The sequence below is a fragment of the Chanos chanos genome, chromosome 4 (assembly GCF_902362185.1).
Source record: "Chanos chanos chromosome 4, fChaCha1.1, whole genome shotgun sequence".
Taxonomy (NCBI): Eukaryota; Metazoa; Chordata; class Actinopteri; order Gonorynchiformes; family Chanidae; genus Chanos; species Chanos chanos.
Genome location: NC_044498.1, coordinates 19,613,600 through 19,627,522, shown reverse-complemented (window position 1 = coordinate 19,627,522; position 13,923 = coordinate 19,613,600).

Here is a 13,923-nt window from a genome sequence, read left to right as displayed (position 1 = left end):
AAAGATGGTTTAGGATCTTGCTCTATAGACTGCACCCGGTCACCTAAGATGGCTTTGTATTGTTTCACTATACTGTAATTCCACCTTGCAGGTTAGCAATCAGACCAAATGTCTCCTCTTTGATGACCGTCTGTATCATAACAGATAGCAATCATAGTGGGTTGAAGGCTTCCTTTGGCTTTCTCCTGACATAAACCCATCCAGTTATGGGAAAAAGAGTAAATGATAAACCTACAAACCATATTACCTTTTTTCCACCACTCAGAAATCCAAGTTTTGTATTCAGTCTATGAGACTGTGCACCACTGCACTCTGGTCTTGGCTGTAAACAGTGTCCAGTAGACTGCTCCAGCTTTAAGATGAGCTTTTTTAAGACTCGTTATGTACAGTGTTTTGTTCACACGGGGTCACAGAGGCATAGATTGAGTTTTGCTCAATCTATGGCCCTTTTGTTGTCTTTTTTATGGCCCTTTTGTTGAGATTTGTAATCTTCAGAATCTGTCCTGTTAAGTGTTCATCCATTCCTCCTGTTTGCTAAAACTAGCAATTACTGTTCCTCTTGCCCCATGCAGTTTTTTCTTGGTTGACATATGTCAACATAATTTTGGACATTATTTGCCTTGAACCTTTACGTCATCTTCCAAGTTGTGTGTCGGATGCACCTGCTGAATAAACCTCTTATCAGGTGAATTGAGGGAAAAGAAATGTGCAAGACATTGACGTCTGAATTGGAGTTCTGAGGTTATTACTGATTGGAAAATAACTGTCCTCTGTTTATCTCAGTGTATAGTTTATGCATTCACCTCAGAGTAAACTCTTATGCAAATCACTTATCATTCTGTAACTGTTATGTATTGCTGTCCAGTGAACTGTACACTGCCCTGCATTAATGATATCAAGTTAAACTGGTGATTTTCTGCACATTTCTATTGAGGACTGCTGATTTTTATGGTATGTTTAACCAGTTAACCCGTTAGGGGAATGTATGGAGTGTTTGTGCGTCCACACTGTGATAAAAATAAATCAAAATTCATACTTGGATATGGACAAAATGAGTACACTGAGTCAGATTTGCTCTCATATGTTAACTGTGTTTAACCTGTTAGCCCTACATGAGAATATGTTTGCTCAATAATCCCCTTTTGCGTAGTGTAGTCAGTCAGTGTTTGTCTGTGAAGGGAAGGAGAATGTGTGGCGTTCTCTGGTGACTTTGCATTTTAAGCTGCAGACTCTGAATTATTCACGAGCTGAAGTGTATGTCTGGTGGGAGGTCTCGCATGCATGTGTGTGTATGTGTGTGTGTGTGTGTGTGTGTGTGTCTGTGGAGGAGGTAATTTGAGAGCTGAGGTGGTTTGTTAATTTCTTACAGCAATATTGACACAGTGCTTACCTTAGGCATTGCTTTTGCCACAGCCTTGCACCTTGTCTTTTTACACACACACACACACACACACACACACATGCACGCACGCACACACACCATTTTAATATTCCTTACCCATCAAGCAGAGCAGATATCAAAAGAGCAGATGGCTGTAGACAATACTGCTACAATCCTCAGGGCCTGGAGAACAACCAGTCATCTTAGATATTTACCATCACAACATGGATTGTAAAATATGGATAATTCCTTTCAGACAAAGGCCTTGCTGCTGTTTGACTCTCAACAACTAAACAGTTCTGTCCCTGAGTGTGCATAAAAGGGCAGCTTGGTGTACTGTGGCTAGTCACAGTCTTAACAGAGAACGATGTGGATGCGGAGAGTGGACGTCTCTTTCTTTTTAAAAGACTGCAGAGGAAGTATGCTTTTGCTCCCACAGACCCTCTGTGAATACTCATGCCAACAACATCATGGGCTACTGTAGTGACATCATACTTTGGAATACCTCTCTGTAAAAGGCAGGAATGTGACAAAAAAGATGAGTTGTTCTCAGAGTTTGACTAAAACAAAAGGAACAAACGAGCTACTGCCATTTTGAATTCCCTTACCTTTATTTCAGTGACACACAGGTTGTCCATTAAGTCTGCATATAAAGACACTTGTCCACTCACTGTGGAGCTCTCTGGTGATGGCTAATTTGCCTCTTTTTGGAATACAGTAGTCCTTATCTGGCCTTGCAGGCCCTCTTTAGAAGACCTAATATTTCAAAGGGCTCTGACAAGAGGCTAAATTAGTTCTTATCATGGAGTTTGAATAGTAGGCTAGGGTTTAATTAGTTGTCACTGAAAGCTGAGAAGAGCAGAATTCTCAAAAACACTGTGACCCCATTTTAATGGTCTTAAATAGCTCCCTTTGAAAGGAAGGTGAGAACTATACCTACATTTGGCTTATAACTTGTAGGTTTTCTGTGTGTGTGTGTGTGTGTGCGTGTGTGTGCGTGTGTGTGTATGTGTTTATGTTTGTGCATAACTCTGAGAGTGTGTCTGTGTATGTGTGGTCTTATGTGTTAATTTGGCACCAGTAACACTGATCTGAATGGACAGCATGTCTGTTCATTAATGATGTGTCACATCACCTGTCATTACAGAGACTGCCAGGACTGACAAGACTGAACAAGGGCCAACAGAAATTTCCATCAAATAAGGAAGAGTGGGAGAAAGCTCTATTCACTCCTTTCTCCATTAGCTACATCTCCAAAAGTGCTTTTTAAACCAGAGATGCTGTAGAGCCTTTGTCTATTGCTGAGCTGTGTTTTTTTGTAATAGTTTTTCTTCACATTAGGCTGAAGTGGCATTACAGGGAGAATAATGACCTCTATCTCAAATGAAATGGCCTTTGTTTGAGTACTCCAGCAGGGCTGGCAAACATACAAGCCAATAACCCAGTATCCTTCTTACATGCTCCAATCACCTGCCATATTTCCAGGAAGTAGAACGAACTGTGAACCAATGAGAGCTGTATCGTTGGACAAGGGGCAGGGCCTGATCTTTGTTCCTAGCTGCTGAGAGGAAGGGCGTTTGAAGCATCATACCTGCTGGCTCACCGCCACACAGGAGGATAAGACTGCGTTAGTGGAGAGGGAGAGCTTCCGTGTGTTATAGATTTGCATTGTGTAATCATTACAGTTGGAAACCTAAAACAAGACACCAATGAATGTACGTTCACTTAAACAGTCTTTGATCAAGCCACAAAGGTTATGTGCAATAATTAAAAAGGAAGAGAAAAAGAAGAAAAAAACAGGTATGGAAAAAGTTAAATGATCTAGTCGATATGCAGTGGAGGAGTCTAGTCTAACCTCTTGAGTGTCAGTACAACTTTTCTTTTTTCATGATAAATCAGAATTATTTAAAACTGTTAAGCCATGTAAGGGCACTTGCATGCCACCATGGCCTTTTTATCAATGTGTTGGTTGCAAAGATGAAGCAAAATCCCAAAAATACCCCTATCCTCCAAGAAGGATACCACTTAGTATGCGGTGTAATACACTATCGTAACAACAGCTCTTTGAGATTTGAGGATGACAGATGGTGGAACTGTTTAAGTCAACAGGAACAACTGAACAAACCTTTAATCTCCCAGCCACCCAGGGATGGATGTGTGAGAGCTGGGTCAGTCCAGTTATGGGCAGAATCTACTCTTTCTTTTTTCCATGCACCCTAATTAGCAGAGCAGTGGACAATAGATGGCCTTTAAATTTTAACCAAGCAAATGAATTTAGGTCAGCTGCACTCTTCATAAAGGCTTAATTATCTAGCATAATAAATCCACCACCCCTCCTCTCCCTGTGGAGAAAGGCCTTGTGAAAAAGAAACTATCCCTTCTCTAATACACAGCAGTGCCAAACAGACACTAAGCCGCTGCTCTTTCAAGGTCACACCATTTAACAGTCCAGGTAGACTGCAGCTATTTCAGGGTTACACCACCTGACAGTTTAAGTTGTTGTGCTTGACATTGCAGAACATTTTGTTATGGCTGGTGCAATTTGAGCACTATGCAGTTTCTCAGAGCTGTGATTCTTCAAGTCTAGTTCTGGGATTCACTGCATGACAGTGAGAAAAGCACTGCTTCAGGACAGGAGGGGCAGAGAGAGAGAGAGAGAGTCTGGTTTGTCTGCACAATCGTTCATAACATGGTGGGTGTCATCACTTCTCACTCTGTTTAGCAACAGGAAGGGGAGAGTTATTAGTCAGCAGCAGAGAGAGAGGGGGGGGGGTTGTTTTACTGTATTATTATGGTATGTAGTCAGCAGGAGGTGATGAGAGAGAGAGAAAGAGAGAGAGAGAGAGAGAGAGAGAGAGAGAGAGAGAGAGAGAGAGAGAGAGAGAGCACCTGCAGTTCAGTAGAGCTGTGATTGTCACCCAGCCCCCATACTGTCTGTAGCAGGTGATTTTAAGGTGGAACTAATGATAGCCCATTCTGTCTCACTGCAGTACAACCCTGTCTCCCATCACAAGCAAGGCGTGGATCTTCCTTAACAACTGTTCAGACAGTGTGAAGAGCTTCAGTCCCAGCAGAGCTTTGAAGAACAACCTGACTGAATAAGAACAGTTCTTTCCACATTTCATTTTGGATGAGCCTCTGCTGATATCCTCCCTTCTGCTTTAGTGCATGGCAAGGACGAGAATCACGCTTACCAGTCTAGTGCATGTTTGTATGTTTAGCTGTTTGTGTGAGATAAAGAGCAGAGATCCCAGCTGCAAATGCCAATGCAGCAGACTTTCAGCATTGCATAACTGCCCTCACTCTCTACTAGAGACACGCAATGGTGCATCGCATGCTGGTGTCAGGGAACTGGCAGTGCTTTATCAAAGCTTTATTGGTTTGGCTATAATAGAAATCTAAGGCCAGGTTATTTGTGCTTGTATTGAACACAAAGATTTGACAAGGTCCATTGAAAGGTTCCTTTATGAGGATCGCTATTTTTCCTTTCCCTGGCGTGCACTCGTGGGCAGTCTCGTCCAATGCTCAGCCCCTTGCCCCTCCCCCGCCGCTTTCAGGCTGGTGTCAGTCATCGTCACGTGAGCTCGCACACAGATGGCACGTTAACATGGGTCAAGTGAGTTCTAGCTTTATCACTGCTTCACAAAGCCCAGCACTGCTCCGAGCCATTCTCACCTTCGTGAGAGTCTTCCAACACTCAACGCTGTGCTATTTTTACTCTGAACACTCAGATACGTCTAAAAGCCTGGATACGAGGCCGTATCCTTGGTACTATCCGTTATGGTATACAGCCAGGAGATTTCAGTAATGTAACACACAAATGGAGCCCTAATTTGTCCATGATTCGTTTTATTCCACAGCTCTTGTGAATTGTGCCTTCAAGTTGTGCAATAATTTCATTTTAATTTGTACTTTTCAAAAGGGATTTCATTAAGGGATTATGTCTCTGACTGCTGAGTATAAATTTGCTGACACAAAAATTTCCACGGCCACTCATTTTCCCCTTACAGCACACCCACCTATAGCTCCTCTGTCCAATCAGGACTTGATCAGTGGGTGGGGCTTCTGCTGATGAGGCATCCTCCTTTTCTTACATCATCATCTCTTACATCATAACATGTGGTGCACTGAAACACTCGGCACATTAATTGTTATGCCATGAGCAGAGAAATCCGCATATTCTTACGTATGTTTTTTAGCTTCTGCAAAAGTGTTATTGCTCTGTGACTGGTTAAACTCTTTGTTACACACTCTTCATCAGACATATGTAAATAACACATGTAAACAACGAGTGAGACATGTGATGGTCTCATATGGTATTTTAGTATTCATGACATAACCTTTCTGTCTGCTTCTCAGAACCTCTCTGCTTTTCTCGTCAGTGGCTGGTCTGAACAGTGTTTTCTGTCGATCAAGACTGTTTACTGTTTGATCCATCCTTCAATTTCTCCTTGCTGTGTGGTTGCCTTCAGGCGTGTTTTTTCTTTCTTTACACGATCAGCTGTGTATTGTTGCTTTGATGGTATGTAATGGCACATGGTCATGGTTAGTTAGATCCTTGGTATAGGAGGATGTTGCAATCTGGCTGTTAAGTTCTTGGCCTTTGTTGTATGGTAACTACCACCACACGACAGAACTGGTAACTATAGCATTTACCCATAAGGATTGTCTGTTGCAAGCTTAGCTGCGCATATATTGTATGTGTTCATTATGTAAATCGTTGTGGATAAATGCATCTGCCAAATAAATGAATGTAAATGTAAATGTTGTTTGCTTTTATGAGCCTTGGAGGCTTTTGGACCTCTTTTTTGCCCCTGATTCACGCTTTCTCTCTCTCTCTCCACTATCTCTCCAACTCTCTCTCCCTCTCCACCATGTCTTAATTGATTTCTGTTCTTAAGGATGAAAATGGAGCTCCTGCATAGCCCGTGTGTCAGCATAGCTCTATCTGTCTCATCCAGGCAGAATCTTGATAGGCCGGCTGCAGAAAAAGCCCGCCCCTCCCCTGCTCGTTTCCTCCCCTCAGCTCCTTCTTAACTTCATTCAGCTTCGGCTCATTTGCATATGAACACCACAGACGCTGTATTAATGAAACATTGTCTCTATTGTTACCATGAGAACAAAAGAAACGATGATGTCATTCACCCACCGACACAAACCAAGCCTCAACCCTCCCCTGCCCCCCGCCACGCTGAATGAATGTACACCTCAGGTTCGTCTCGAAATGCTCTTCTGAAAAAGCATGGCCTGGCTGCTCCCGTGCTGTCTCAGTACCCAGTCTGATTCAGCAGCCACAGCGTGTAGGCACAGAATGCTCTCAGCCCGCTGTGGAATAAAACCCCACTTCAAGTGTGTGGAGCGTGCAGAACAAAGCATGTTTAATGGCCTCTGGACATGACACATACACAGATTCGTGTGTTTACGACAAGAACACGTTCAGCTCACTTTCCGATTGTTCCTAATAATAAACAAATGTCTTATTTTTTTTTTTTATCTCATGTCTTCTTTATTTGAAAAGTATTGGTGTGATGTTTACTGCAAGTAGAGAAATATCTTATCGTAAAATTTTAGTATTCTAGCCCTTGATTGTCTTTCATTTGATTTTAGCATAGGTGTATTTACATATACAAGAGTGTCAAAGTTGACCAAGTCAGAAAAATAGTGGATGATGTTTTTTATGATCCACTAGTTTTGATATTGGGAGTTTTGCATGAGTCATTCTATAATTTGGGGCACATATCACATCCACAAAAAAGTGCAAAAACAAGGTTCTTTCTCAATAGAACAATAATTCAAGTTAGTAAATTCCTTCAGTGTAACATATCCGCTAGTTGCAAAGCTTAAACATTAACAATTTTTTTTAAGGGAAAGGATGTGCATTATTACTATTTATTATTACTATTATTTATTATTCATTACTACTGTTGTTTATTTATTACTATTTAAAACAATTGGATTTTTAAAAAATATGTTGAGGTAGAAAGGGAAAGTGTGTCCATATGAGTAATGTGTGTTGTGACATATGTAGACTGATAATGATAATGATTTGATAATGATGACTGATGATGTAGACTACTGCGTAACTTAGTTGACAGGTAACATCGTTGACAGTTTCCTTATTTTGACCCATAATTTCAATGGTAGGCTTTGCCTGGCTGTCCATATGTCATTTTCATCAAATTTGAACATATAATTGAATTAAAATCACTAAAAAATTGTAAACCATAACAATGTATGTAACCTAGTTAATGGTCAATTAGTATAGTCATTGACAATGTGCTATTATAGATAAAATATTGAAAAAAATGAGAGGACAGTCACCACAGTGTGTTCAACATGTCCTCCACAGAGGAAAATCATCATGTGATGCTGGCCACATGGTAATGGGACAAACAATTTTTGAGTTGCAAGGGGGAGTACTGGCAGTAACATAGTTGACAGAGCTTTTGCAGACATTTCTTTAGTATGTAGACTCTTGAAGTAAATAAAAAATAGTAGTTGTTGACTTTAATGACTTTTATTCATTATTCTGAAACTGAGACACCCTTAGCTGAAAAACAGACGTAGCAAAAACTGTCAGTTTAGGGCAGCACATGGCCTAGAGGTTAGAGAATCGGGCTTTTGACGGAAGGGTCGCCGGTTCGATTCCCAGAATAGGTAGGCAACATCCACAGCTGAGGTGCCCTTCATCAAGGCACCTAATCCTCAACTGCTCCCTGGGTGCAGGTTTGCTGCCCACTGCTCCTGTGCTTGGGGTGTGTGTGTAAGAATGGGTTAAATGCAGAGGATAAATTCACTGTTCAGTGTGTATGTGTATGTGTTCAATCACAGGACTATTCTGTTTTATCATGACAAATTTCAAACTAAATGAAGCACATAATGTTTGTGTGATATTATAACATGCTTTCCATTAATAGGTAAAATATGATACATTTGAATAAAATGGTATAAATATAATTATCATCACCGGACATGGAATGTACCCCAAATTATAGAATGACTCACATGCTAGTACTGTAAACAAAATTTACCATTCTTCTGAAATAAAATAAAATAAATTTTCCCTTAACTTTGTTTAAGGGAAATGTTACTGTGTTCACTCATCAAGGACAGGCATTAAGGACTGACACAGTGAACCTTGTCTTGAGCATTCTAATTAACACAAAATATGTCTACTGCATTGAGGTTTGAGCTGTTTACTGGCCCTTGCAATGCTGTCAGGTTTCCTAAGTGAGATAGGTTGTGTAAAATTGGACACTATGTAATTGTCACCACAGATATGGAGCTCACAGAATTACATCATCAGCACTTACAGATCAGTACACTTTAATCTGATAATAGTTGAAAAATGCAACCCCATCAGCGACCTTGGGACACCCAGTCAAAGGCGGTATGCGTGCGCACACATGCGTGTGTGTGTGTGTATGTGTGTGTGTGTGTGTTTTGATGAGGTGAGAGCTGCTGAGGGGGAGATGTGGGAAGGCAGGATTTGTCACTGTAAAGAGGAGCTGAAGCTGGGCTGATTATCCACTTGGTACACTCTGAAGAGCAGACACACACAGGGCGCTGGGAGTGTCTGGTGGGCTGAAGTGCTGTTCTTTTGTTTAAGAGGGAAAGCTACCTTTCTCCAAGACACTCTACTGAGAGCCTGAGCTGTTCCCTCTGAAGACCACTTTGAAGCCCTGCTTCCTGTGACTCAAGAACAGCGGGGGTGGTCTCTGCCAAGTAATGTCATATTCATATGAGGAGGCATAGATTAATTAACGAGTGTTATGAAATAGCTTAGACCTGCTGGCCCCTGTATACATCTACATATAATTAAGGTTATACTGAAAGTCACAGAAAGACCGGAGCACAAAACGGCCCCAAGGATGTTCAGACACCTTTCCTCTCTCCTCATGTAAGCTTTTTTCACTCTAATGCAGAGAATACTGATCTTCAGGAGCATTACGTAATCAAGCTAAATGCCAGCATCAGTCATCTCTCCACTCCACTGTTCTCAGTGGCTCCTTTTTTATACAGCTAAGGGTAATATTAGAAGCCTACTCTTATACTATTACCATTGATCACAAACTTGATAATGTTATCTATTTGAATACAGGAGGAGATCCAATGCAGTTTGAACTAATTATTGGTGTTCAAACATTATGTTTTGTTTTTGTACTCTAAATTGATGTATGATTTTTAAGTGCCTCATATTGAACAGGTCATACAGATTTCTGTGTTATTTTGAGATGTGATATATAAGAATGTCTTTTACTGAATGGAGAGTGTCTGGTAGTTTCTCCATGACAGAGCAGTGTTTTTCTGGTGTAGTGTCTCTGTTATTTCTCAGTGGGGTGACATTCCACTCCAAGAGATTCACACCACTGCTGTGCTCACACTGTTGTTTTTACCTCATTTATTCCTGGTACCTTCTTTCACGCTCTCTCTTTCATTACTTCCTTCTCTCTTGCTCTCCCTCTCTTAAAATCTCCCTAGTCTCTCTGCTCTCTAAACACCTTCTAAGATTTTGGAAAACCCTGAATCCATCGTCGTCCGTGGTTCAATAGCCCTCCCACTGTCTCATTCTGATTGGCTCCAGGTTGTTTTCCCATTTGACTTTAGTAATGAATCTTGCCCCTAGTGTATTGACCTGATCCTCAGGTCAGTTCCAATAAAAACCTGCAGGTTTCACCAGGTTTCATTTTTCAAACAGCAGCCAGCAGTAAGCACTGGTCTACTATCAGAACTATCCCTGTATTTTTTGGTGTTTTTGAGAGACTGTTTGGTTTCAGTGGCTCACTAGGACACTGCACTGGTCCTGCAGTGTTCCAGTATTAAGTTTGAAGAACAATTCCAACTGAAAATATTTTGACTCCCTCAAAATGTCTAAAATATTCTGGAGCTCATCTCCATCCCTTTGTGTTTCTCGACTTCATTCTAATCCTACTGGACTCTCTCTAAGATATTTTGTGAGGTTTCTGAACAGTTCTCCAGGCCGTTTTACTCTGCTGCTCTGTTAATATGGAGAACTTGGAACATGTTTTTTTGCAGTCATGAAGGATGCATTTTGATGGTGTGCTCCGATGAGTGAAAGGAAATTGTTCTTATTTCTGATGAACTTGGATTTAGGCTGTTACAGTCCTGTACAGTTTGTTGGACCCATTTAAGACTAAAATGTATCAGCAGATAGAAAAAGGTCCTAAAAGTAGAAGAAGAAACAAATTTAAATATATTTCTTTTTCATAACGGGATCCAGATTTTTTTTCCATAGTGGAACGTACAAACCTTTTAGCAGATTTGTTTTAGCAGATCAATCAGCCGACCATTTCAATTCGACACTGTTGTGTTCAACCAACCCTAATTTAAGCCAAACACAGGCGAGAATTTCACACTCAGCAAGGCTGAGGCGATACATTATTTACGGCGGCATAGCAGATTGTTCACTGTGACAGTAAGTGTCACATCCCACAGAGTTCTTGGACACTGATATATGCAGAACAAGCCAGAGATTGAAAGGTTCAGAATTCAGAAGAAGTATTATTATATGGAATGTAGTATTATTTATAACAATATATATTTCATTGCCACCTGTCAAGGCCTTTGAGTTACCAGACCACTGAGGCGCACTCAGTCATCACTGGGCAGTTGACTTAAGGTGTCCTGGCATTTGTGTTTTTGTTACCATAGCAACTGGATATGCCAGTTCAATGGCATTTTGTCTTGCCATTCAGAGCAAAGCCCTTTCAGTTTGCCACCTGTGCCCTCCAAAAAGCAGCTGGGAACCGTGTAGAGAATTTCAAAACAGTGCTGATGAGAGACAAGAACAAAGGAGGGGATGTTATTGAAATTCTGCATGTTTACAAAAGCACATTGCCCCTCTCTGTTATGTCTATGTATTATTCACTGAGAGATACGTCTAATATGTTACAATTACCTTTTATTTATTGCTGTTGAAAGATTGGTGTATCGTGCCAGTGTAGTGTGTTCACATATTACTCTCCTATAGGACCATGTAGGAAAGAGGGAGCAGGGAGAGAGAGAGAGAGAGAGAGAGAGAGAGAGAGAGAGAGGAGAATGGAGGGATGAGGAGGCAAGATAGGCTGTCACAAGTTATTGATCATCTCAGCTGCTGATGTGCCAGAATAAAGATTAGAATGTGTGTTCTTCGTCTCCCCCTCACAGACACACACACACACACACACACACCACACCACACCACCTCAATCTTCTCTCAGTTATTACCTTTCTCCTCACATTCATTTTGTCCTTTTATCCAACAGCTGTTCTTTCATTCTTTTCTTTTTTTTTCTCAACATTATCTTTAATTTCTCACTCATTACATCTTGAAAAAAATATATATATAAAACTTGAACAGATTGGACCTGGCTTAAATGACTATTTCTAACACAGGAGACTGAGGTGTGGTGCAGCAGTAAGGCAGGGTCTGACCTAAGCCATAAATCATTTAGTGTTTACAAATGAGAATGAGAGTGCATTGGAAAAGAGTGTGATGTTAAAGCAGTTTGCTGTTCTCCCTGATACATCCATGCGGCATGCCCCTCAGTGTCCTCTCTCAGTATGCTTATTACTGACCCGAGGAGAAGGAGGAGCTACTGCAGTCACTGCTGCAGTGCTGCAGTTTCCCATGGTGCACCTAGGTAGGTCTGCCTAGGAGCATGCCCAGTTATAAACCTCTTCTTCTCTTCTCTTCTCTTCTCTTCTCTTCTCTTCTCTTCTCTTCTCTTCTCTCCTCCCCTCTCCTCTTCTCTTCTCTTCTCTTCTCTTCTCTTCTCTTCTCTTCTCTTCTCTTCTCTCTCCTCCAGGTCTCAGCATCAGCTTATAGATCTGTGTTACATACGGGTTCTTCCTGCTGTCAGAAGAATGTGTGTTAAAGACTGATAACCTCAGAATGAATAAAAATACAAATGACTCAGTAGATTGAAAGGTGAACTCAGCGAAAGTTTCATGGAGAAGGAGAGAGAGAGAGAGAGAGAGAGAGAAAGAAGGGGAGAGAGAGTGAAAGGGGAGATGAAGGGGTCATTTTTCTCCTTGCTTTTCTCCTTTGACACGTGTTTGGCCCTGAGTCCATTCAATGTGAGCTTCACAGCTCTGATTGCATTAAAATTTAAAAGCTCTGTGACAGACAGGGGAAATGCTGCAGTCACTATCCCCTTACACTCCCCCTATTCGCCCCCCCCCCCTCTCTCTCCATCCTCCCACCAGCTGCAATGTTCCTCTGTTCATCTTTCATGTATCTCACCATTCCTATCTTGTACCTCCTGCTTCTCCCCCTCACCAGACTGCTACAAAGTTAACAGATTGCAACACAAAAACTGACCCCACACAGATGCTGCTTTTATAGATACATGAATGAAAGTCTAAATTAAAAACATTAGGGTGAGAAGTATTTCCTCAGGACTGGTATTAACCTATATGTCAGTGATTATAGTTAAACAAGGACTAAGAATAGACAAACGTGTGTTTGTGGCAGAAGTGTGTTCAGCTGTGGAACAGGATTGCCTTAGAGTGCCTCTGACAGTTTCATTTATTCATGAAACGCAGCAGCAAAATGGAGGAAGTGGACCGAGTCTTCTATGTAATGGAGGAGTTAGCCTACTTCCTTCTCCTCAACTTACCTATGCCTCAAAGTTCCCTGCAGTCTGGGGCACTGGACTTTGCTATTGAGTGTATGATTTGTTGGAACCTATGAACAGTGATTTAATGTAATACACAGATTAGAATTGTGAGTGTGTGTTTATATTTGTGTGTTTTCCTTTAGTGGAGGCCTAAAAGTAGACTGTGTGGCATAAAAGGGGCTTTTTCACTCATTCTTTTCTTTTGATTTTTTTTTGTTTTGTTTTTTTTTTTTTTTCCTTGCTTAGAAGCTGTTTGATTCGGTGGGGCGTTACAGGGGAAAGGCCCAGGGTCCTGGCATCATGCAGTCTCTCCCAGGCCTTGTTGCCAGGCAATCAGCAGCCAGTGGCCATGCCTGCATTGAACAAGCTGTCAGTCTGGTTTTGCCATGGCAGCCCTGTTACTAAGGAAACGAGCTCACTGCAACGGTCACTGCCTTTCAGTGTTTCACAGTCGCTGAAAAACAGTGGAACTGCTGCCTCATACCTTGTCACTCATATATAGTATCAGCAGACTGAGAAAAATGTGTGTGTGTGTGTGTGTGTGTGTGTGTGGGTGGGTGCGTGCATTTGTGCATGTGTGTATTTATATCTGTCTGCAGTTTCAGGCTATTGAACTAAGCGTTTTCAGGCTACTGAACTAAGTGTTTTGACCTGAGGGGAAAAAAGATGTTTTTATATGGCTTGGAATTTGTTCTTTAAAAAAATCTTTTAGCATTTCTTTCCTCTAAATAATATCCCCACTTTTATAGTGTGCAAGATTACTCTGTAAGATGTACAGTTTGAAGTTGTCCTGAATTGTCCTGCACCTGTCAGAAGCTGACAGTGCCCTGTCTTGGAGACTCTCTTTTCAAAGGAGATTAGGCGGTAATGTTTTGACAGATGACTAGAGAAATACTACATATCAACCTCTCTCTCTCTCTC